Below are 25,994 nucleotides of genomic sequence, written 5' to 3'. Positions count from 1 at the left end.
ACCTGGATAGTGTGATATAAAAGGAAACGAATGACAGAAACAGTCAAAAATACTTACCATCTTTATTATACCTAAAATTCTCATCTTTAGTCCCAGTGATAACTTTGGATAGAAGTCTCCATTACTTACCCAACTGTCAAACTCAAAGCTCATATATTATACTAGAGAGAATAAAATATTAACAGTAGGTATTTCTGCAGCAGAAAACTAAAAGCAACTTTCATCTTCTAGTTTTCTAGATTTCATGTTAGGAAATTTTTAAGGTCTTTTTTTAATTGTGACTCTTCTCATTTCTTCACAGTGATCAACAATAATCAACATGTTAATCATTCCCACCCTCTTAATCTACCTACCCATTTGCGTCTCAGACTGACAGCTCCTTCTCTATCTTTTTTGCCAATTGCTCTTCTTTCACCCTGTAATTATGGGCAATTGTCAAGGCTCAATTTCAGGTCCACCACTCTTTCTGACCACAATTCCAGCCTTAAACTTCTCTACCAAGTTCCACTCATCTACTGTCTAGCTATCTATTTTCACTTATCTCACTGTCACGTCAAATTAAACATCAAAAATACAAGTCGAGCTGTTTGAATCTCTTAACCAGCTACTAAAACCTTCATATCTATTTGTCAGTACTGTCATTTAAAAAATTCTAGTTCTTTCTTTGTCACCAACTAGCTGGGTAACTTTGGACACATTTTCAAATCTCTTTAGGCCTCAGATTCCTAATGTACAAAATTCACAGACTCGCCCAGATGTTCTCAAGATGTCCTGGCATTCCAACACTCTTCAATTTCTTATGTCACTGAGGATCAAAACTTCAAAGTCATCTTTGATTACTCCTTTTCCCCTCCCACCTGACCACATCCTCCTTTCCTATCCAGTCAAGAATGAAGTCTTATGCCACAGCTCTCCAGCCCTATTTTCACTAAATCCAAACACTAGGCCTAAATTATTTTCCTAGCTCTATCATTTCTCTAATTCATATTCTACATTGCACTCGTGCCACTTTGTTTTTCCTAAAATACTTCTCTTAGCATGCTTTTTCTCAATCCAAACTTTTAAAGCTTCTCTGTTACTTACAGAGCAATGTACATTCTTCTCATCCTAGCACTTAAAGGCTTCCAAAATGTAACTTCAATCTATATTATCAACCTGATTTCTTATTACCCTGCCATTCAAACCTTCATTTCAAATTGTCTTATGTACTGTTCTCTGAAAATGTCATGCAAATTTTGCTTCTGTTTAGCACCAATACACAGTCCTTCCTCTTATGCAAAATAATATCATGCCTAGTTTTTACTTTACCTCCTCTCTGGAGCCTTCCCTGCTCACTTCACCTCTAAGTGGCCTCAAATATATATAACTTTTATTATTTACCTTATCTTTCTAGTTACATTTTAAGTTCTCAATGAAAGGAACCTATTTTATATTTTTCTGCATCTCTTTGGACATAGCAATGTACCTTCTACATTTTAAGTATTAATAGATATTTGTTTGGTGACTAAAATTGCTTTTTAATACACAACATTTATAGAATGTTCTCCATGTGCTCAGCACTCTACGTATGTATTCCTCAAAGCGTATACAATCAACTTGAAAAGATAAGGTTAACACTAAGGAAATTATCAAACAATCAGAGCAGGATATATAAACAAATTATGTGAGGATCCTCTGTAACTAAAAGAATAAAAACCAATATTTAGTGAGAAACAGTTTCAGAAATTACGCTGAATTTTAACTAGGAGTATAGTTATAGTAATAGTAGTAATAATAATAGTGATGATACATAATTAAAATAACAAAAGCTAAAACTTAAGGTGTACTTAATATGCCAGGCACTGGTCTTGAAGACTTTTCATGTATTAATTCACTTCATTCTGACTACAATACTATAGAAAGAGTGCTACAGTCATCCTCATTTTTTCAAATGAGAATGAGGCCCTCCTTCATTATGAAATAGTGAGTGGTAGAGATACAGAATTGGGCTTGACTGAAGAAGGATGGAAAACATAAACGGAAGTTAAAAACTGAAATAAGCATAACCATTATCAGAAAACGTGAAAAGCGGCTTGAAAGACCACAGCAGAGAATGTTCATTGTGGGTCCTTAGGCTAAAGACTGAATAAACAGGGCAGGAAATTATGACAATTATCCTGAGAACCAGAAAGAGGAAGTTAAATTTAACAGGTAGAAAGTGGGAATTCACTGAAGATTTGGGGGCAAAGGAATGCCACAATAAGGAGTATTAGTGACATTTCTATTGTGGATGAACAGAAGAAAGACATGCTAGATTCTGAGAGGCTGATAATGACTTTCAACATTCTAGACTCAGGGAACTAAGTCCTGGAATTCAGGTGGTAAAGTGAGGCAAGGAGAGATGAGAGATAAAAGAAATGTAGACAGGACATGTTGAATGGGTTAGTACAAGAGGCGCATGAAAGTAGTAGTTTAAAGATGACGCCTAATTTAAAGCCTATATGACCAAGAGAGAAGAAAATTCCAAAGGGGTATAAAAATGATGATTTTTCATTTGGGGCATGGTGAGTCTAAGGAGACACTCAAAAACACTAGAAGAGCAGGACTGGAAAAATCAGGAAGTGACTAGAATGACAAATAAGCAACAGAATTCACTTCAAAATGAAAGGAATGGGCAGAAGCTATAAAGACATGAAATAGGAGAGGAAATATACTAAGCCACTACCAGCTGGTATAGCTTTGTATCAATAATTTTACCAATTTTTTTATCAATACTTTTGGTGGGGATAGGAATCAGTGACCAACATTTTTTAAAATGCAGTTTTTCCATTTCAAAAATGTTTTGTATATATCAGAAAAGCCAACCAAAAGCCAAAGCAAAAGGTTCCCAAAGTTTCTCCATTCAGGGAGTTCTTAGTAATATTTTCATTGCACCCCTAAGCCAAAAGAAAAAGGTCAGATGAACTCAAATCACTTAGTATTTTTACAACGTAGTGCTTGCTCAGCCTTGTACAACTTCTTGGAATCAAATTGGACATCACACTCTCCTTTCCTGTATCACACTGATTCTCACACAGTAGTTGCTTTTTATCAGAGGAACTTTTAAAAGACAGCTTTGCAAAGATGGGGCATTATAGAAAGGAAATGTGTCGATTTAATCTTGAAACTGTGAACTACCTCAAACAGTTCAAGCCTGAGGTGACTGCTGCTCTAGGGCACCTCAGCACACAGTTTGGGAAACTGGGAGCAAAGGCGAGGGGCCTAAACAGAGGGAGGGAAAAAAATGTTAAGAGGGGAGGAGCGGAAGAAAGCTCTGGCACAATTTAACCACAAGAGGGCAGCACAACTGTCGGTAGAGGCCGCGCAATGATGGGGGAGGGGGTGTGGGGAGAGAGAAGAGTGGAACCCTTCCATAAAAAGGCTGTTAAGACCCCCTCGACCAGTTCAAGACCTGAAAGTGGTCTTTCTCCTTCTACTAACGAGGAAGAAACACAGGCCCCTGGCAGACCACCTCATGCTGAGTGATTCTGCCCTTCTCTACACCCCTTTGCCTGCCGGGCCATGAGAGTAGCCAAGACTTCAACAGTAGCCAAGCAATGTACTACTACTTCCCATGCATAATCTTACTGAGTCGTCACAACCACCTTTTAAGAAAAGTGAGGCTCAAAGATATTTTAAATAATACAACTATTAAGTGGCAGGAACACCATGATTCAAACCCAGATCTGATTCCAGAGCCAATGCACTTCCCTATTCTGCCTCAAAAGCATCCGGCCTTTCAGCAACAGCCAGGTGAAGCAGAGAGAAGAGACCACGTTCCCTTCCCATACCTGAGACACCTGTCTCAGCTTGAAAAACAAGCTTCACAAGCTTATGTAGTCAGCAAGAACTGTCGCTTTCCTCTACAAGTAAATACGTGTACTATTATGGCAGGGGCTGGACACAACCCGCGTGCAGATCTGTTACACTCTAACAGATAACGTTGTTGCACATGCAAGCTAGTGATTTTCACATTCGTGAGAAAAGGTGAAGGGGGTGGGGAAAGAGAGATCAAAGGTTGATTATTCATCTCCAAATCTGCTGGGTGTTGCTTAGAATATTTTCAGGAGCCCAACGACTCACACTTGTACAAACCTATTAAGAAACCAAAAGCAACTGTCCTCTCTCTCAGTCTCACTTCTACTTTCCTTCTCCACGGTCTTCCCCTCCCCCCCCGCCCCGTCTCTGACATATTCAGCCGCTTCTGTCCTTCCATTCAGACAAAAGGAGTTTCTCCTGATTAACCACCACCGGAAAGCAAACTGGGTACATTCAACCGACACAGCAAACAGGCAGATAAAACCACCCAGGAAGCACTCGTTGTGGTAGCAGAGGCTCCGGCAAGAACAGCTAGCAGTATCCTCTCAACAGGTATCTGTTATTAGTCGAAAACGTTCCTCTTTGAGAGGTGAACTCTCTCTGGATACTGGAGGAGGACGGGTAAACTAGCAAATGCTGCTTCCGCAAAGTCTCGTTACTTGAATCATCAGCGGGGAAAGAGGCAGCGAAGGTCTCTCCAAGGGTCGGAGGGCAACAGGAAACACCCGCCAACTCGCCCCCGCGGACCAACATTCTAAGTCCGGCACTGCCATTTCCAGAGGATCGAGCCGCAAGGAGCCCTCCCTGCCCGCCGCGAACACCGCGCACTCACCTTCGCGGGAAGGGGAGGAAGGGCCTTCTTCTGCAGAAGCGCAACAGTTCACATCTTGTTCCCTCGCCTGATTCTGAAACCTAAAAAAAAAAAAAAAAAAAAAAAAAGGCAGCAACAGCGGTTATTACCGCAGAAATCCAGGGGAGACAGATGCTCTTCCCCAGGCGATTCAGGCGTCTAGAACCTCCTGGAAGAGGTCTAAGCCGAGGGGGGGAAGGCGGATACGAGGCGCACATGGATGCAGACGGCGGCAGCGAAACGCGCCGCCGCCGGCTTCCCCTCCAAGCGGAAGACTGTCCTCGCCCACCAGCTTACGCCCCCAGCAGCGGCAGGGAGGTGGGCGGACGCGCGCTGCCCCCCACCCAGAGGCCACGCAGCCATCGCACGCACCAGCTGCAGCGATCCGGCGGCGAAGGCGAGCCCCCCGGCCCGCGGGGGCTGCTCCGACCCGGCGCCCGCGGAGCCCCCGGCGTGGGCAGGGGTCCCGGCGTCCTCCAGGCCGGGCCGTCCTGGGCCCTCCCGCGCGGGCTCGGCTCCCACTCACATCCCTGGGCGGCGAGCCCTGGGCCTGTCCCCGCGCGGCGGCCGCAGCTCTCCGCCCCGACGCGCGCCGCGAGTCCGGGCCCAGGCGCCGAGCGGCCGAGGCGGCGGCGGCAAGTCCCGAGCGCGCCGGGCGCCGGGCGCCGGCCCAGCCTGTCAGGGCGCGGGGAGGCCGCTGGCTGCGGCCGCCGCTGCCCCCTTGGGCTCCTCTTCCTCTCTCCCTTCCTCCAAGCCCACACCACTCCCACTTCGGGCCGCCGGGAAGCCCGTCGTCACAGGCGTCGTCTCCACCCTCTCCCGGTCACACCGTCTTCTCAGCGCCTCAGGCGACACTGGCTCTGGCGCCCGGGGTGCGTCGGGGTAGTATCCACTCAGGAGGCCGGTTGGCGGCGGACTGAGGCGGTCCCGCGGGGCGGGGCGAGGCGGGGGCGGGGCGGGGCGGGGCGGGGGCGGGGGCCGGCCGCGCGACCCCGGACTGCGCCTGCGCCTGCGCCTGCGCGCGCGCGACGAGCCACAGCACCGCCCTTCTCCGGGTGCGCGCGCAGTGGGCGTGGCCAGCGCCGGCCACGCACGCCCCGGGCTTCTCCGGAAGTCGGCGGGGGCGCGCGGAGATTCCCGGGGCGTTCCCCGGGCGTGAGCGGGCGGGGAAGCTGAGCTGGAGCTGGCGAGCCGGGCCCCAGAGCCAGCGGGAGCTCAGCGCCGGCGCGGGGCCCGACCCTCCCCAGACCGGAGGGAGAGAGAGAGAGAGGGAGACAGAGAGAGAGAGTGTGTGTGTGTGTGTGTGTGTGTGTGTGTGTGTGTGTGTGTGTCCGCCGGCCGTGGAGGCGGCTGGGGATGAGTCAGCCCAGCGGGGAAGGCGCCCTCTGCACGCAACCCGGCACCACAGCGTCCTCCTCCCGTGCACTGCTGTGCTGTTCGTACCTCTTCTGCTTTCGGTTCCACGTTTCGCGTGCAGCAGACCTGGCTTTCCCCAGTCCAGGCCTTCGGGCGGAGGGGAAGGGGTGCCCAGGGTTGGGGCGGCGTTTGCGCCCGCCGTGTCTCGCAGGTGCAATCCTGAGCGCCTGACTCCCTCCCATCGCCTCGGCAGGAGAAGGGTGGGGGTGGGACGAGGCTCCCAGCTGCCTGCGGATTGGCGAGTACGCCCGGCGAATGAGGAGAAACAAAGCCCACCAGCCCAAAAAGGCCCATTCATTCTCTCAACAAATATTCGCATAGCCTCTGCCAGGTGCCAGGGCTGTAAGGGCCCTGAGGAGGGTGCAATGTCATCGCAACCCGCGTTCTACTTGCTCGACTGGAGCATGTAGTCTGGTAAAGTGACAAACATTCCTTAAATGCATAATATGCCAGTGTATAATTGCTACTAAGAAAAATAATACAAAGCAAAGGAATAGAAAGTGAGGAGGCACTGTGCTATTTTAGTGAAGGCAGCCAGGAGAGACGTCCCAGAGTAACAGACATTTGAGCAGAGATGTGAGGGATGAGAATAAGTGAGTACCTGGAAAAAGAGTTTCAGGCAGAGAGACCAGTAAAGGCAAAGACCCTGAGATAAGAATATGCTTGGGATCCCTGGGTGGCGCAGTGGTTTGGCGCCTGCCTTTGGCCCAGGGCGCGATCCTGGAGACCCGGGATCGAATCCCACGTCGGGCTCCCGGTGCTTCTCCCTCTGCCTGTGTCTCTGCCTCTCTCTCTCTCTCTCTCTCTCTCTCTCTCTCTCTCTCTCTCTCTCACTGTGTGCCTATCATAAATAAATAAAAATTAAAAAAAAAAAAAGAATGTGCTTGACAAGTTCAAGGACCACGAAAGAGGTTACTATGCCCGGCAGACGGTGAAGGAGAGGACAGTGGTAAGAGAGGAGTCCAAAGGAGTAGCCTGGGACCCAACTGTGTAGCGTCTTTTTCACTTTTTAGCCCTCTTTCAATCCGAAAGACTTGATGTACTTATAGCCCTTGTTTCTACATTCACAAACAATGCTAAGGTTCAGGTCTAACTTGTATTTAATGATTTCTTTAAATCCACTCAGAAAAGCAACTCCTGCATTTCTTCTTACATAAGATCCATTGCAAAAGGTCTTTGAGCAAATGATAGCAGGATAGGAAATGACTTGAATTCACACTGACTCCTTTAAAGTAAATAATGAACTACAGCTCTTGTTTTCTCATAAGGGGGAGAGGTTTACAGGAGAACTGCATCCCTATGGCTACTCTTCTACAAGCAAAATACACTAGAGAGTCCTTATTTGTAATATCTAAAAGGGAATCAAAATAGTTTGGAGTCAATGGCAAATCTAAAATCTGCTTACAACCTAAAGGCTGAAGAAGTCAAAAGCGGCAACCACCACAAGAGTTCCCTTTTCCTGCAAACGAAAACTGTTACAAGAGTAGAAACCAGAACACAGACCTACACAAGATAAAAAGGCAAAGTTGTCCTTCATGTCACCCCTAAGATTAAAATCATTTATCTGAACTGTGGCAATGGAAACATTCTCTTTTGTGAGAAAAAAAAATGCCCATTTTAGAACTCTGAAACAGTGTAGATGCTCAGGAGGTGAAAGAGTTCACCTAAGACAGAACAAGGAGATAGAAGTTTATTGAATACACTGCAAGAGAGGGGCAGGCAGGACAGCCAAGGAGAGGCTGTCTGCAATGAGGTGGTAGGTGGGTGCCCTTCTTTTTTTTTTTTTTTTTAAGATTTTACTTATTCATGAGAGACAGTGAGAGAAACAAAGACATAGGCAGAGGGAGAAGCAGGCTCTCCACAGGGAGCCTGGTGCAGGACTCGATCCCAGGACCCCAGGATCATCATGACCTGAGCCAAAGGCAGACGCTCAACCACTGAGCCACCCAGGGGCCCCTGGGGGCCCTTCTTAAAAGGGAAAAGATGAAAACCTATGGCAATGATGGAATTCTCCTGTTTTTGGTAACCATGCTTAAGTGTAAGTAGCCTGTTGGTCAGTTAAGGCATGTGGATATTTTGGGGTGGGTCCCCTTTTCTACATTCCATTGGTCAAGACTGTTTGCCTGAAAAATGAAACTCTACAAAGGGACACTTTTTTATGAAAGTGATTTGGGTATGGAAGACAGGTTGACTGGAAAGAAAATACATTATTCTTAGGTTTATACAACTGAGAAATCTATCTACCTGCCCAAAAAGATAAAGTGACCTGCTTAGTGTCATTCAGAGAGTGGAAACCTCTTTTCTCACTAAGAAAGTATAATTTTTAAGTCAATACTGTCCTGGAATGTTGAGTTCTTTTCACCCTATAGAGAATTGTTTGGCTCTTTATGTGATCCTGGATCTTTATGTGGTAGTGGCAGGGCTAGAAATTTGCTCCCTGGGCAAACGTTTCAGAAGGATATCCCTATTTTTTATAAGAATAAAAGAGAATTCCAAGAGAACAATTTTTTTTTGAGAGACAGAGTGTGGGGGTAGGGGAGCAGAGGGAGAGAGCAAGAAAGAATCCTAAACAGGCTCCATGCCCAGTAAGGAGCCCAACATGGGGTTCAGTTCCACAAAGCTGAGATCACAACCTGAGCCAAAATCAAAAGTCAGATATTTCACCAACTGAGCAACCCTGTGCCCCCCAAGAGAACAAACTTGAGCAAGTTTTTTATGACATTCTTTCACACAATATGGAAAAATAAGAAATGTGGATTGGAGGATTACATATTTAGATTCAAAACTGATTGTATGGCCATATCTAAAAGTAAAAATTAGCAGCTAATTGTGACCTGTGGGGTGGTGTGTATGGCACACAGCAAGATCCTATCCCTCAGCTATAGCAAAACATGGCAGGAACACATACACACATACACACATATACACATACACACGTGTACACGTATACACATATACACATATGCGCACACACGCGAGACATTAATCCAAACTCCCTTTACCCCCCATAAATTCATGTTATTTACTATATGCTTATTTATGTCCCGCCAAACCCCAAAAACAGGACTAAGTCTATGCAACATCCATAAGCCTCATCTAAATTTTATACAAGTACATCACAACCCCAGTTAATTCAACAAAACGACTTTATATGCCTATCTCGCAGTCTATCTATAGATAGGGTTTCCTTAACTTTATCTCTCTATTTAATACACAACCCATACCCACACACTCACTAACATAGCATACAATGCCATACACATTTGTTAATGTAGCTTAATTAGTAAAGCAAGGCACTGAAAATGCCAAGATGAGTCATAAGACTCCATAAACACAAAGGTTTGGTCCTAGCCTTCCTATTAGTCCTTAGTAAGCTTACACATGCAAGCCTCCACGTCCCAGTGAGAATGCCCTTAAAATCACTAACGCTTTAAAGGAGCGGGTATCAAGCACACTTTTAAGTAGCTCATAACACCTTGCTAAGCCACACCCCCACAGGATACAGCAGTGATAAAAATTAAGCCATGAACGGAAGTTCGACTAAGCTATACTTAGGCACCTGCAATAAGACTGTGACAATATTGTCAGATGGGGCTTTGGCTGCTATCTCTTTTTAAAGTTCTTAGGTGGTTTTGATGCAAAGCCAAGGTTGAAAATACATGGTCAAGGGTTTAAGAACTGAAGCTTGAGAGTCTGGCAGACCTAGGTATAAATCCCAGCCTTTACTCAGGAAGTAATTTAGATTTTCTAAGCTTCTCTTTTCTCAACACTTTAATGGGGATAAAATATCTTCCTTGAGTCATTTTGAAGATCAGATGAAAAGGTACTTTTAAACCCTTAGTACAGCTATTAAATGCATATTACCATTGTGATGAGGTCAATTTACAGATACCACCAAGCTGGGAGGTATAATAAATATGTTGGATTTTATTAGTAATCCTGAAGCATTTGTCACAATTTATCACATTCCACAGAACTGTATGGGCTGGAATGATAAGGGCTGAGTTGTAAGAGAAATAAATGCAAAGACTTGCATTTGGATTTTTAAAAAAGCTATGCATTAAATGATGAAATAATGAAAACGTCATTCTTAAGCAAAAAAAAAAAAAAAAAAGTGAGAGCAAAGAAAGACATAGGAAAGCCCTTGAAAAGGGAAACAGGTTCAAGCAAATGTTTGGGGATAGACTGGCAGTTACTTTCTTTCTTTCCAAGATAGGGAAGAGTACTTTTCTGAAGGTAAGGGGAGTAGCTATGGACAGAGGCTGATTTATTCTATGTCTGGTAATATAAACCAAAAGGCAAAGTTAAGAGTGTGAATCAGGTAGACAGATGAGCAAGCAATGTTTCTTTTTTTTTTTTTTCCACTTTGAATCATCCAGATATTTTAGAATCATTCATTTCAAAGTTTGGTTAGATATGGAAGGAAAAATAGTCCAAAACCTCCTCTGCACTTCAGCAGATCCCTATCTCTACATCAAATCTCTCATCCCTTCCTTATAGTCCCAAAGATAAAGGTGTTCCTGGCAAGCAGAACCCTCCATCCCTTGAGATATCCAGATAAATTTAAGTTCGGTGCATGAAAACCAAAAGTTTTCCCCTCTGTAAAGCAGAAATTAATAACCTTCTTCAAATGAGGATAATTATTTGGTGAAAGATGCAAAATGTCTATTATAATCATGCTCTACTTTACAAAAGAATGTTTTACTTAAAACAGGTATAGAGCAGCCCAGGTGGCTCAGCAGTTTGGTGCCGCCTTCAGCCCAGGGCATGATCCTGGAGACCGGGGATCGAGTCCCACATTGGGCTCCCTGCGTGGAGCCTGCTTCTCCCTCTGCCTGTATCTCTGCCTCTCTCTCTGTGTCTCTCATGAATAAATAAATAAAATATTTAAAAAAGAAAGAATGAACATTTTATTTGAGAGAGAGAGTGCAGGAGCTAGGGGAGGGGCAGAGGGAGAAGGAGAGGAAGAAGCAGACTCCCCACTGAGCAGGAAGCCCAATGGGATGCAGGGCTCCATCCCAGGACCCAGAGATCATGACCTGAGCCTACAACTGAGCCACTAAGGCACTCCATGACTTGTATCCTTATGAGAAGTGGAGAAAACAGACACACAAGGCAAAACAGCCACGTGAAAGAGAAGCAGAGATTGGAGTAGTGCATCTGGACCAAGGAACACCTCAGGCTACCAAAAACTGGAAGAGGCAAGGCAGAAATCTCCTCTAAAGGCTTCAGAGAGAGCACAACCCTGCCAGTTCCTTGAGTGCAGACTTCCAGCCTCCAAAACTGTGAAAGAATAAATTTCTGTTGTTTTAAGCTACCCAGTTTGTGATATTTAGTTACAGCAGTATAGGAAATACACCACCCCTACATTCCTCAGACTGAAACTGAGAAAAGCCTAAAACACAACTTTCTCTTCCCTTATCCACACCTAATACTGTCTTCAAGTAAATATTGATATAACCATTTATTTGGAGGGAAAAAAAAAACCGTTTCTTTGCTTTCTCCTTTTGCATAATGGTGCTTTGGTTTATTTGTGTTTGCTTTTGTTTTTCCTTTCTTTTATTGTCACTGCCACCTTAACCTGTTAGAGAGCAAGCATGAAATGGTGTCATAGTCCAAAGGCAAACTCTTTGGGTCAGGCAGTCTAATGCTACAGAGATTTTAGTATCGTGTGCCTTCCGACCAGATGCCAATTCAACTTTTGTACTACTCACAGGACACGTTCTGGGAATTGGCAGCACTAAAGTAATGAAGTATTTAGCAAGAATCATGCATCTATTATCCTTATTATGCTATTATCTACTGTCCTTATTAAAGGATTAAGAACACTTGTTGAGCAAGCTACTTTTTTCTTTTTTGATCTCACAAGTAAACGTTCCAAATAATATCGACTATAAAGTGTACAAAGGAGAAGCTTCCCCTTGGTCCTCTTCTCCTGTCCCTCTTCCCTTGCCAGAGGCAACCACTAATGACTGTCTGGTGTATCACCTTTCAGACTTTTTCCTAAGGATTTTCCTACATATCTCCTATAGATATAGTTTGGGGCTCTATAAACAAAATGGATAATTCTACTCTTTTTTTCTATGACCATTTTTTCACTTAACACATACTGGAAATCTTTCACTCAACATTTATTGCTTTCCCTTATGCTTTTCAACTCTCATACAGTGTTTAATAGGCAACTCGTCATTTATTAAATAATTCTCCATTTATCAACATTTAGGCTTGTAATTTTCACAATTACAAGCAGTGCTAAATTTGCACATCATTATACATACATTTCAAGGGCACAAAGCTATTCCCTAGGATGGACACTAGGCTATCTGGGCCAAAGGAAATACATATTTAAAATATGGTGGCTATTGCCAAATTGAGCTTCAAAAATTTCATAATAGGTCCATTTCTCTGTAATCTCACTAGCTCTGGATGCTATGAATCTTTAATTTTAGGTAATTGTAATTCCAAATCACATGAATTCCAATAGCTCAACAAATATTTATTAAACACCTGTTATGTGACAGGTGTGCTACAAATGTCACACATTCACTAGCTTGTCATACAGCCACTATTTTTCCCATCCTTACCTCCACTTGTCTTTAATATACTTTAAAGTAGACATAATAATACTAGATTGTAAAATTACCAACCATCTTGACCAATGAAGTAATTATTCAATCACATTCAAATATACTTGCACTTTAACAAGACCTCAATGATTCTGATGCATGTAAAAGTTTAAGAACTGCTGTTGTAGGGAATCCATGTAATAGGTGAAGTGAAAAGTAAAGAAACAGCTGAAGAGCTTAGAGCTTAGACTGATTTTTGGAATAAACAGATGGTGCAGAGAAGGGGGGGGGAATGATGAAAGATATGTGAGGTCCAAATGTGGAACCTGAGTTGGAGGATGCCCAAAAAGAAGAGATCTTTATTTCATGTTGCTGCAGTACGTGTAGGGAAACGAGATGGATGGTGAAAGACAATTTTAAAACATTTTGTTTTGTGTTATAAATTAGATGCACGTTTATGGCCTTAAGAAAAACAACTCACTTTTCACAATGGTGGCAGAGTAGGAGGCCCCTAGGCTTGTCTTGTGCAACAAACGCAACTAGATTACTATCAAATCATCCTAAATATCCCAGAAATTGACCTGAAGACCGATGAGCAAACTCCACAATTAAAGGGAGAGAAGAGGGAACCCTGGGTGGCGCAGCGGTTTAGCGCCTGCCTTTGGCCCAGGGCGCAATCCTGGAGACCCTGGATCGAATCCCACGTTGGGCTCTCGGTGCATGGAGCCTGCTTCTCCCTCTGCCTATGTCTCTGCCTCTCTCTCTCTCTGTGTGACTATCATAAATAAATAAAAATTAAAAAAAATAAAAAATAAAGGGAGAGAAGAGACCATACTGAAGAAGGTAAAAAGTGCAGAGACATGCTTTAGGGAAGAGTCGGATCACAATGCAGAGGTGAGGGAGCCGTGGTCACAGAGAAGGGAGAGAGAGAGAGAGAGAAAGAGAGAGAGGCACAGAGAGAGTGACAGAGAGAAGAGCACCACAGGTGCACACACAATAAGAACATTTCCCCAAAGCCATTGGCTTGAAAAACGAGAGAGATTGAATTTCATGAGTTCTTGCAACCAATAGGGATCAAAGCCTGAGTTTTAAAAGTCAATGGCGGGGATCCCTGGATGGATCAGCGGTTTAGCGCCTGCCTTGGGCCCAGGGCATGATCTGGGCTCCCTGCATGGAGCCTGCTTCTCCCTCTGCCTGTGTCTCTGCCCCTCTCTCTCTGTGTCTCTCATGAATAAATAAATAATATCTTTAAAAAAATAAAAATAAAAAAATAAAAGTCAATGGCAGGCCCCTCCTTGAGAAGACCAACATGAACTTCTCCCTTCATCCTGTATCCCAATCAGAGAGCTCTGCAGGGTATCAGTTCTGGTGGAGTTGGTGTTAGGTGTCATTTGACAAAGAGACCAGAGCACCCCTAGTGAAAACTCACCACATTCAGGCCAGAACCAAACACTGCCCACAGCAGGCAAGGACAGCTCTGCAAATGACTGGTCTGAAGGATAGGGCAGCCGAACCACAACAGAGAACACACAGCACAAACCAGAGACACTCCATGAAGCAGTAGTCACTATATGACCTCTTCTTCAAAAAGCCAATGCTTTCAGGAGCAGAAGACATACAGGGTTTTCTAACACAGAGAAGGCAGAGACTTAGATAAAATGCCAAGATGAAGGAATTTATCCCAAATGAAAGAATAAATAAGGCCAGAGATCTAAGTGAAACAGATATAGGTAACGTGCCTGAAGGAGAATTTAAAGTAACAGTCATAAGGATAGTCACTGGGCTTGAGAAAAGAATAGAAGATATCAATGAGATCTTCACTATAGAGATATAAGAGTTAAAAAAGAATCAATTAGAGATGAAGAATGCAATAAACAAGATTGGAAACAGGAATGATACAATGAACAGCAGGCTGGAAGAAGCAGAGAACTAATCAGTAACCTAGAAGAAAAAATAATGGAAAATAATGGGGAAAAAAAAGGAAAATAATGAAGCTAAACAGAAGGGAGTAAGAAGAATTATGCAACACAAGAATAGACTTAGGAAACTCAGTGATTCCATCGAACCTAATAACATTCATATTATAAAGTCCCAAAAGAGGAAGAGAGAGAGGGATCCCTGGGTGGCGCAGCGGTTTGGCGCCTGCCTTTGGCCCAGGGCGCCATCCTGGAGACCCGGGATCGAATCCCACGTCGGGCCCCCGGTGCATGGAGCCTGCTTCTCCCTCTGCCTGTGTCTCTGCCTTTCTCTCTCTCTCTCTCTCTCTCTCTGTGTGTGTGTGTGTGACTATCATAAATAAATAAAAATTTTAAAAAAAGAAGAAGAGAGAGAAAAGGAGGAGGAGATTTATTTCAAGAAATAATAGCTGAAAACTTCCCTAATCTGGGGAAGGAAACAGACATCCAGATACAAGAAGCACAGAGAACTCTCATCAAAATCAACAAAAGCAGGCCAATACCAAGCCATATTGTAATTAAATTCACAAAATACAGTAATAAAAAAATGTTAAAACCAGCAATACAGGGATGCCTGAGTGGCTCAGGAGTTGAACATCTGCCTTCAGCTCAGGGCATGATCCGAGGGTCCAGGATTGAGTCCTGCATCAGGCTCCTTGTGGGGAGCCTGCTTCTCCGTCTGTCTATGTCTCTGCCTCTCTCTCTGTGTGTCTCTCATGGATAAATAAATAAAATCTAAAAAAAAAAGCAGCAATACAAAAAAAGTCCTAAACTTATAAGGGAGAACCCAAAAGCAAGCTAGAGATTTCTCAACAGAAACATAGCAAGCCAGATTTAAAGTGCTGAACAGGAAAAAATTGCAGCCAAGAAGACTCTATCCAAAAAAAGCTATCATTCAGAATAGGAGAGACCAGACAAACAGATATTAAAGAAGTTCATGACCACTAAGTCAGCCCTTCCAGAAATATTAAAGGGCACTTTTTGAATGCAAAGGGGATACCAAAAGTGACAAAAAACAAAAAAGGATCAGAGAAAATCTCTAGAAACAATGACAAAACAAGCAATAAAATGGCAATAAATACATATCTAATCATAATTACCTTTAAATGGGACTAAACTCTCTAATCAAAAGACATAGCATGTCAGAATGGAAGAAAACACCCAAGACCCATAGAAATGCTGCCTATAAGAGACTCATTTTAAGGGCACCTGAGTGGCTCCATCAGTTAAGCATCCAACTCTTGATTTTGACTTGTGAGATCAAGCCTGTGTCAGGCTTCACACTCAATGCAGAGCCTGCTTAAAATTCTCTCTCTCCTTCTGCTCCACTATCCTTGCTCACATGCTATCTTGCTCTCTCGCTTGCTCCCTCTAAAAAAAAAAAAAAAAAAGAGGTAGCCTTTTTAGACTGAAAAACACCCGCAGATTGAAAGTGAAGGGATGGACAAACATTATCATGCAAGTGGACATCAGAAGAAAGCTGGAGTACCAATACTTATATCAGACAAAAATAGACTTAAAAACAAAAACAGTAAAATAGGCAAAGAAGGGGATTATATAATCATAAATCATCCAACAAGAAGAATAGCAATTGTAAATATTTATGCACCCAACATGGGAGCACTCAAATACATAAAACAATTAATAGCTAACACAAAGGAACTAATTGATAGTAACACAATAATAGTGGGGGACTTTAAGACCCCACTCAGATCAACAGATCTTCTAAACAGAAAATAAACAAGGAAACAATGGCTTTGGATGACACACTGGACCAGATGGATTTAATGGACTTATTCATAACATTCTACCCTAAAACACCAGAATATACATTCCTTTCAACTGTACATGGAACACTCTCCAGAACAGATCACATATTATGTCACAAGGCAGGCCTCAAAAATAGAAAAAGACTGAAGTCATACCATCCACCTTCTCTGACCACAGTGCTAATAAACTAGAAGTCAGCCACAAGCAAAAATTTGGAAAGACCATAAATACATGGAGGTTAAACAACATGCTACTAAACAATGAACAGATCAACCAAGAAATCAAAGAAGAAATTTAAAAATATGTGGAAACAAATGAAAATGAGAACACAATGGTCCAAAACTTTTGGGATGCAGCAAAAGCAGCCCTAAGAGGAAAGTATATAGCAATACAGGCCTACCTCAAGAAGGAAAAATCTCAAATAAACAACCTAATCTTACATGTGAAGGAGCTAGAAAAAGAACAAGAGAAGCCTAAAGCTAGCAGAAGAAAGGAAATAATAAAGGTTAGAGAGGAAATAAGTGATATTGAAACTGAAAGAACAATAGAACAGATTAATGAACTAAGAGCAGGTTCTTTGAAGGAATTAATAAAGTTGATAACCGTTTAGCCAGACTTATTAAAAAGAGAAGAAAAAGAACCCAAATAAATAAAATCACAAATGAGATAGGAGAAATAACAAACAACACCACAGTAATACAATTACAAGAGTATATTGTGAAAAACTATGCCAACAAATTGGACAACCTCGTAGAAATGGATAAATTCCTACAAACATGTAAACTACCAAAACTGAAACAGGAAGAAATAGAAAACTTGAAAAGACCAATAACTAGTAAAGAAATTGAATCAGTAATCAAAAATCTCCAAACAAACAAAAGTTCAGAGCCAGAGGGCTTCACAGTTGAATTCTATCAAATATTTAAAGAAGACTTAGTACCTGTTCTAAGTACCTGTTTTCAAACTATTCCAAAAAACAGAAAAGGAAGGAAAACTCCCAAATTCATTCTATGAGGCCAGCATTACCCTGATGCCCAAACCAGACAAAGACCTCACTAAAAAAGAGAACTATAGTCCAAAAACTTTTATGAACATGGATATAAAAATTCTCAATAAAATACCAGCAAATCGAATTCAAAATATACATTAAAAGAATCATTCATGGGATCCCTGGGTGGCGCAGCGGTTTAGCGCCTGCCTTTGGCCCAGGGCGCAATCCTGGAGACCCGGGATCGAATCCCACGTCGGGCTCACGGTGCATGGAGCCTGCTTCTCCCTCAGCCTGTGTCTCTGCCTCTCTCTCTCTCTCACTGTGTGCCTATCATAAATAAATAAAAATTAAAAAAAAAAGAATCATTCACCATGATCAAGTGGGATTTATTTCTGCATTGGAAGCATGGTTCGATATATTTTTTAAATGATTTTATTTATTTATTCATGAGACACAGAGAGAGGCAGAGACATAGGCAGGGGGAGAAGCAGGCTCCCTGCAGGGAGCCCGATGTGGGACTTGATCCTAGGACCCCAGGATCACGCCCCAAGCTGAAGGTAGAGGTTCAACCACTGAGCCACCCAGGCGCCCCAAGGGTGGTTCAATATTTGCAAATCAATCAAATAATACACTACATTAATAAAAGAAAGGATAAAACCATATGATCACTTCAATAGAGGCAGAAAAAGCATTTGACAAAGTACAACATCCATTCATGATAAAAATCCTCAACAAAGTAGATTTAGAGGGAACATACCTCAACATAATAAAGGCTATCTATGAAAAACCCAAAGCTAATATATATCCTTAATGGGGAAAAACTGAGAGCTTTTCCTCTACAGTCAAGAACAAGACAGAAATGACTACTCTCACTACCGTTATTTAATATGGTACTGGAATTCCTGGCCACAGCAGTTAGACAACAAAAAGAAATAAAAGGTAGGGCAACTGGTTGGCTCTGATTTCAGCTCAGGTCATGATCTCAGCTTGTGAGACTGAGCTCGGTGTCAGGCTCTGCAATAAGTGTGTAAAGCCTACTTGAAATTTTCTCTCTCCCTCTTCCCCTGCACCTCCCCTCATCTAAAAAAGAAAAGAAAAAGAAATAAAAGGCCTCCAACTTGGTAAAGAAGTAAAACCTTCATTATGTGCAGATGACATGAGAGTATATATAGAAAACCCAAAAGGAAATATCAGAGAGGGTGACAGAACATGAGAGACTCCTAACTCTGGGAAATGAACAAGGGGTGGTGGAAGGGGAGGTGGGCGGGGGGATGGGGTGACTGGGTGACGGGCACTGAGGGGGGCACTTGATGGGATGAGCACTGGGTGTTATGCTATATGTTGGCAAATCGAACTCCAATAAAAAAAATTAAAAGAAAAAAAATAAAATATATTTAGAAAATATCATAAAAATAAAAATATTTTAAAAATGGGTAGCATTTGACCTGTTTTGATAACTTATGTGGTTTCTTTTAAAAAATTTACATTCTGTTTTGCAGCTATAACCTCCATGTTTACAGTATTCTTAGTTCTACAATAACAGAGAGGGAACATTCATCAGTCATTTTGCTATGGTTTCTTCTAAACCTTTAGTGGTTTCTTCAAGAAGGGTTTGAGAACTGGTCTCTAAGAGGTGCACATTCAAAAATGTTTTTCTGTTTCTTCTCTACTTAAACAAGTTTGGTTGCCATAAATTTCCTGATCGTGCCTTAGTTCCTTGAGGACTTTGAAGGTATTTTCCTCCTCTCTTCTAGCGTTGGAAATAGGATAATAAATTTTCTTAAGCCTATATCACTCACCTTCAGAACTATCAACATTTGCCAATCTTGTTTTTTCTACCTTTCTTTAAACTTTTTGCAGTCCCTGTTTATCATGTAATTTTTCCCTATATTTTAGTGTGCACCTCTAACTGTATCTATTTCAAACTAGTAAGCACTTTTTATTTTTTTTTAATTTTTATTTATTTATGATAGTCACACAGAGAGAGAGAGAGAGAGGCAGAGACACAGGCAGAGGGAGAAGCAGGCTCCATGCACCGGGAGCCCGATGTGGGATTCTATCCTGGGTCTCCAGGATCGCGCCCTGGGCCAAAGGCAGGAGCCAAACCGCTGCGCCACCCAGGGATCCCAGTAAGCACTTTTTAAAAACATAACTATCATGCCAGTATCATAGCACAAAGAAAAATAACTCCTTCATATCATGTGTTATCTAATTCATACTGAAATTGTACCTAGTTGTCCCAAAGAAATCTTTTGATAGTTATTATGGCAGCTTCCATTTTAATCAGATAATACTAGATGTTGTGTTGAGAATAGATGGTAGGGGCCAAAAGTAGAAATATGGAGACTAATAAGGAGCCTATCCCAAAGGCCAGGTGAGAAATGGTTTGGACTGGATCAGAGTGGTAGCCTTGGAAGTAGTGAGAAGTTACAGCATTCTAAATATGTTCTGAAGTTAGAATCAACAGATTTGCTAATAGATTGGATCCAGGGTATGAGAGAAAGACAGCTGTCAAAGATGATTCCAAGATTTTGGCCTGAGATACTGTAAGGATGGTTATCTTTAACTGAGATGAAGAAGACTGGGTAAGAAGCTATGTTCAGTTTGGGATATGTTAAGTATGAGAAGCTTATTAGGTAACAAAAGGAGAAGTCAGATAAGGAGCTAACACTAGACCTAAGTTTAGGAGACAGGTCTGAACCAAAGATATACATTTGACAGTCATAAACATACAAATTATATTTAAAGCCATGGGGTTAGCTGAAATCACCAAAAGAATGAGTGTGGATTTAGACAGAAAAGAGAAGAGGTCCAATGACACAGATCTGGTATACTCCAGTGTTCACAGTTTGCAGACATGATGAGGAACAAGCAAATAAGATTGACAAGGAGAGACCAGCAAAATAGGAGAAAAAAAATCAATACAGTATGATGATATGGAAGCCAAATGAAGTATTTTAAAGAAAGTTTACTAACAACTACATCAAATATTGCTATACCAAGTAAGATAAGGATGTAGAATTGTCTATTTTATTTAACACTGGAGGTCACTGATGATGACCTTGACAAAAGCAGTTACAAATCAGTGAGGCAAAATCCTGATCTAATAGGTTCAAGAGAGGATGGGCAGAGATACTGAGGATGGCAGATACAGACAACTACTAGGGGGCATTTTTATTAAAGAAGAAGAGAGAAATGTGGGAAGTACTGGAAGGGGAAGCAGAGCCAAGAAAAAAATGATTTCATTAATTAAATAATTAATCATGAGAAAGAACAGCATACATGTAATCCAATGAAATGGTTCAGTATAAAGGTAGCAATTCATGATGAGGGAAGGAGGAAGGGAATTATTGGATTTATGTCCTTGAATAGGAAGAGGAAATAGATCAAGATCACAAATGGCCTTACGTGGAAGCACAAAGCATTCATCCAGGATGTGTAAGTTTGGGTCCTAGGAGAAGCAGATTCCATGATAAAATTAGATGTGAAAGAGATTTGTTGGGAGAAACTCTTGTGAACGGTAAAAGAGGTAGGTGGGGGGATCCCTGGGTGGCGCAGCGGTTTGGCGCCTGCCTTTGGCCCGGGGCGCGATCCTGGAGACCCGGGATCGAATCCCACGTCGGGCTCCCGGCGCATGGAGCCGGCTTCTCCCTCCGCCTGTGTCTCTGCCTCTCTCTCTCTCTCTGTGTGACTATCATAAATGAATAAAAAAAAAAAAAAAAAAAAAAGAGGTAGGTGGGAAGAGCCTTCAGACCATGATGCAAGTCTGAGACCTGTGAAAGAAAAGAAGAAATAAAAGAGGATTGGGTAGTTTTGGAAATGTTAAAAACAGAGCTATCCCATGAGCCAGCAATTCTACTCCCAGGAATATACCCAAGAGAAATAGAAACAAATGTCCTCACAAAAACTTGCACACATATTCACAGCACTGTTACTCATAATGGTTAAAAAAGTGGAAACAACTCAAGTATCTATCAACTGATGGATGGATAAATAAAATGTCGTATATCCATATAACAGAATATTATTCAGCAATAAAAAGGAAGCCATGATAAATGGATGAACCTCAAAAACATGCTAAGTGAAAGAAGCCAGTCACATAAGACCAGGTGTTACAAGACTGTTTCTATGAATCATCCAGGAGGAGAAAATTTGGAAAGATAGAAGGTAAATTTATGGTTGTCCAAGGGTGTAAGGAATTGGCAGTTTGGACCATGAGGGCTAAAAGGTATGAGTTTCCTTTTTAGATAATGAAAATGTTCTAAAAATTGATCATGATAATGGTTGCACAATTCTGTGACTATAATAAAAATGATTGAATTGAACACTGTAGGTGAAGTGCATAGTATACGAATTATATCTCTATTAAGCTTTAAAAAAAAAAAGAAAACAAGGAGATTGAATAGGAAGAGACTCAGACTGAAGTGCTACTCAGAAAGTCTTGACTGGGTCAATAGGAAGTCTTTGAGCAGAGATTGCCTATTAGAGGAATCGTGTGGGGCAAATGATATAGCTTTACTATTTTTGCCGTACTCAGTCCTTGCTTAGGAGACACCCAAGAACAGGAGTAGATGTGTGAAGGAAGGGAGGGCTCCCACGTAAACTCTGCAGTAAAACCCTAGGTGTGTCCACTGGAGACCATCATCCAACTACACTCTTGCAGCAGGTTCCCTTGAGCAGAGTACTTCCAGGGCTGCCAGAGGTAAAAGAAGTCCGGTTATAGGGCTACAATACTGATAGCTGAGTCTTCTGTTTACTAATTAGTTCTATTTTTTTTTCTATGCATAGGAAATAAGGTCATCAACTGACAATGAATCTGGCTGGGAGTGGGTGGAGACGTTGGGGTTTAAAGATAAAAAAATGAAGTCATCTAGAAGTGCAGGAGGTTGAAAGGACCGAGGAAATGTAGTTTGATAACCAGGTAATACTAAGAGTCTGCTAGACATCAAGAATTTAGGGGATCCCTGGGTGGCGCAGCGGTTTGGCGCCTGCCTTTGGCCCAGGGCGCGATCCTGGAGACCCGGGATCGAATCCCACATCGGGCTCCCTGCATGGAGCCTGCTTCTCCCTCTGCCTGTGTCTCTGCCTCTCTCTCTCTCTCTCTCTCTGTGACTATCATAAATAAATAAAAATTAAAAAAAAAAAAGAATTTATAGTGAGACTCAGAAACATCGGGTTTTCTCCACCCACATTCAGCTGCACAAGTCAAAGCTCAGAATGGAGAAAGTTCAATTAAAGTGGGATTGGAGTTTTCCTTTTTTTATATATATATATATATAATAAATTTATTTTTTATTGGTGTTCAATTTGCCAACATACAGAATAACACCCAGTGCTCATCCCGTCAAGTACCCCCCTAAGTGCCTGCCACCCAGTCACCCCCACCCCCTACCCTCCTCCCCTTCCACCACCCCTAGTTCCTTTCCTAGAGTTAGGAGTCTCTCATGTTCTGTCTCCCTTTCTGATATTTCCTACCCATTTCTTCTCCCTTCCCCTCTATTCCCTTTCACTATTATTTATATTCCCCAAATGAATGAGACCATATGTTTGTCCTTCTCCGATTGACTTACTTCACTCAGCATAATACCCTCCAGTTCCATCCACGTCGAAGCAAATGGCGAGTATTTGTCATTTCTAATGGCTGGGTAATATTCCATTGTATACATAGACCACATCTTCTTTATCCATTCATCTTTCGATGGACACCGAGGCTCCTTCCACAGTTTGGCTATTGTGGACATTGCTGCTAGAAACATCGGGGTGCAGGTATCCTGGCGTTTCATTGCATCTGTATCTTTGGGGTAAATCCCCAGCAGTGCAATTGCTGGGTCATAGGGAAGGTCTATTTTTAACTCTTTGAGGAACCTCCACACAGTTTTCCAGAGTGGCTGCACCAGTTCACATTCCCACCAACAGTGCAAGAGGGTTCCCTTTTCTCCGCATCCTCTCCAACATTTGTAGTTTCCTGCTTTGTTAATTTTCCCCATTCTCACTGGTGTGAGGTGGTATCTCATTGTGGTTTTGATTTGTATTTCCCTGATGGCAAGTGATGCAGAGCATTTTCTCATGTGCATGTTGGCCATGTCTATGTCTTCCTCTGTGAGATTTCTGTTCATGTCTTTTGCCCATTTCATGATTGGATTGTTTGTTTCTTTGCTGTTGAGTTTAATAATTTCTTTATAGATCTTGGAAACTAGCCCTTTCATTGATACGTCATTTGCAAATGTCTTCTCCCATTCTGTAGGTTGTCTTTGAGTTTTGTTGACTGTATCCTTTGCTGTGCCAAAGCTTCTTATCTTGATGAAGTCCCAATAGTTCATTTTTGCTTTTGTTTCTTTTGCCTTCGTGGATGTATCTTGCAAGAAGTTACTGTGGCCAAGTTAAAAAAGGGTGTTGCCTGTGTTCTCCTCTAGGATTTTGATGGAATCTTGTCTCACATTTAGATCTTTCATTCATTTTGAGTTTATCTTTGTGTATGGTGAAAGAGAGTGGTCTAGTTTCATTCTTCTGCACATGGCTGTCCAATTTTTCCAGCACCATTTATTGAAGAGACTGTCTTTCTTCCAGTGGATAGTCTTTCCTCCTTTGTCAAATATTAGTTGACCATAAAGTTCAGGGTCCACTTCTGGATTCTCTATTCTGTTCCATTGATCTATGTGTCTGTTTTTGTGCCAGTACCACACTGTCTTGATGATCACAGCTTTGGAGTACAACCTGAAATCTGGCATTGTGATGCCCCCAGCTATGATTTTCTTTTTTAAAATTCCCCTAGCGGGATCCCTGGGTGGCGCAGCGGTTTGGCGCCTGCCTTTGGCCCAGGGCGCGATCCTGGAGACCCGGGATCGAATCCCACGTTGGGCTCCCGGTGCATAGAGACTGCTTCTCCCTCTGCCTGTGTCTCTGCCTCTCTGTCTCTCTCTGTGTGACTATCATGAATAATTAAATAAAAAAATAAAATAAAATAAAATAAAATTCCCCTGGCTGTTCGGGGTCTTTTCTGATTCCACACAAATCTTAAAATAATTTGTTCTAACTCTCTGAAGAAAGTCCATGGTGTTTTGATAGGGATTGCATTAAACGTGTAAATTGCCCTGGGTAACATTGACATTTTCACAGTATTAATTCTGCCAATCCATGAGCATGGAATATTTTTCCATCTCTTTGTGTCTTCCTCAATTTCTTTCAGAAGTGTTCTATAGTTTTTAGGGTATAGATCCTTTACCTCTCTGGTTAGGTTTATTCCTAGGTATCTTATGCTTTTGGGTGCAATTGTAAATGGGATTGACGCCTTAATTTCTCTTTCTTCAGTCTCATTGTTAGTGTATAGAAATGCCACTGACTTCTGGGCATTGATTTTGTATCCTGCCACACTGCCAAATTGTTGTATGAGTTCTAGCAATCTTGGGGTGGAGTCTTTTGGGTTTTCTATGTAGAGTATCATGTCATAGGTGAAGAGGGAGAGTTGACTTCTTCTTTGCCAATTTGAATGCCTTTAATGTCTTTTTGTTGTCTGATTGCTGAGGCTAGGACTTCCAGTACTATGTTGAATAGCAGTGGTGAGAGTGGATATCTCTGTCTTGTTCCTGATCTTAGGGGAAAGGCTCCCAGTGCTTCCCCATTGAGAATGATATTTGCTGTGGGCTTTTGGTAGATGGCTTTTAAGATGTTGAGGAAAGTTCCCTCTATCCCTACACTCTGAAGAGTTTTTATCAGGAATGGATGCTGTATTTTGTTAAATGCTTTCTCTGCATCTGTTGAAAGGATCATATGGTTCTTGTTTTTTTCTTGCTGATATGATCTATCACATTGATTGCTTTACAAGTGTTGAACCAGCCTTGCGTCCTGGGGATAAATCCTACTTGGTCATGGAGAATAATCTTCTTAATGTACTGTTGGCTAGTATCTTGTTGAGAATTTTTGCATCCATGTTCATCAGGGATATATTGGTCTATAATTCTCCTTTTTGGTGAGGTCTTTGTCTGGTTTTGGAATTAAGGTGTTGCTGGCCTCGTAGTACAAATTTGGAAGTACTCCATCTCTTTCTGTCTTTCCAAACAGCTTTAGTAGAATAGGTATGGTTTCTTCTTTAAACGTTTGATAGAATTCCCCAGGGAAGCCATCTGGCCCTGGACTTTTGTGTCTTGGGAGGTTTTTGATGACTGCTTCAATTTCCTCCCTGGTTATTGGCCTGTTCAGGTTTTCTATTTCTTCCTGTTCCAGTTTTGGTAGTTTGTGGCTTTCCAGAAATGCGTCCATTTCTTCTAGATTGCCTAATTTATTGGCGTATAGCTGTTCATAATATGTTTTTAAAATCGTTTGTATTTCCTTGGTGTTGGTAGTGATCTCTCCTTTCTCATTCATGATTTTATTAATTTGAGTCTTCTCTCTCTCTTCTTTTTAATAAGGTTGGCTAATGGTTTATCTATCTTATTAATTCTTTCAAAGAACCAACTCCTGGTTTTGTTGATCTGTTCCACAGTTCTTCTGGTCTCGATTTCGTTGAGTTCTGCTCGAATCTTTATTAACTGTCTTCTTCTGCTGGGTGTAGGATCTATTTACTGTTTTTTCTCTAGTTCCTTTGGGATTGGAATTTTCCAAGGTGAGTCAGA

At 42.1% G+C, this 25,994-nt stretch overlaps 1 protein-coding gene across 3 annotated transcripts in view; it reads right to left on the bottom strand.

The window, feature by feature from the left end:
* JAK2 (Janus kinase 2) overlaps positions 1-25,994 on the bottom strand; it is a 232,680-nt gene that overhangs the window by 109,647 nt on the left and 97,039 nt on the right. Inside the window, exons 1-2 of one of the 3 annotated variants that reach the window (XM_055309968.1) lie at positions 6,131-6,220; positions 4,670-4,749 (exon numbers count right to left, since the gene is read on the bottom strand). The gene's annotated coding sequence lies outside the window, so the exon portion shown is untranslated. Of the gene's footprint in view, positions 1-4,669; positions 4,750-5,059; positions 5,590-6,130; positions 6,221-25,994 lie in introns of those variants that run through there. The other 2 variants (XM_055309967.1, XM_055309969.1) reach the window with 2 other exon arrangements.

The sequence above is a fragment of the Nyctereutes procyonoides genome, unplaced genomic scaffold, assembly GCF_905146905.1.
Source record: "Nyctereutes procyonoides isolate TBG_1078 unplaced genomic scaffold, NYPRO_anot_genome, whole genome shotgun sequence".
Classification (NCBI taxonomy): domain Eukaryota; kingdom Metazoa; phylum Chordata; class Mammalia; order Carnivora; family Canidae; genus Nyctereutes; species Nyctereutes procyonoides.
The sequence above is the reverse complement of the archived record's forward strand: the minus strand, read 5'-3'. Positions and strand labels throughout refer to the sequence as shown.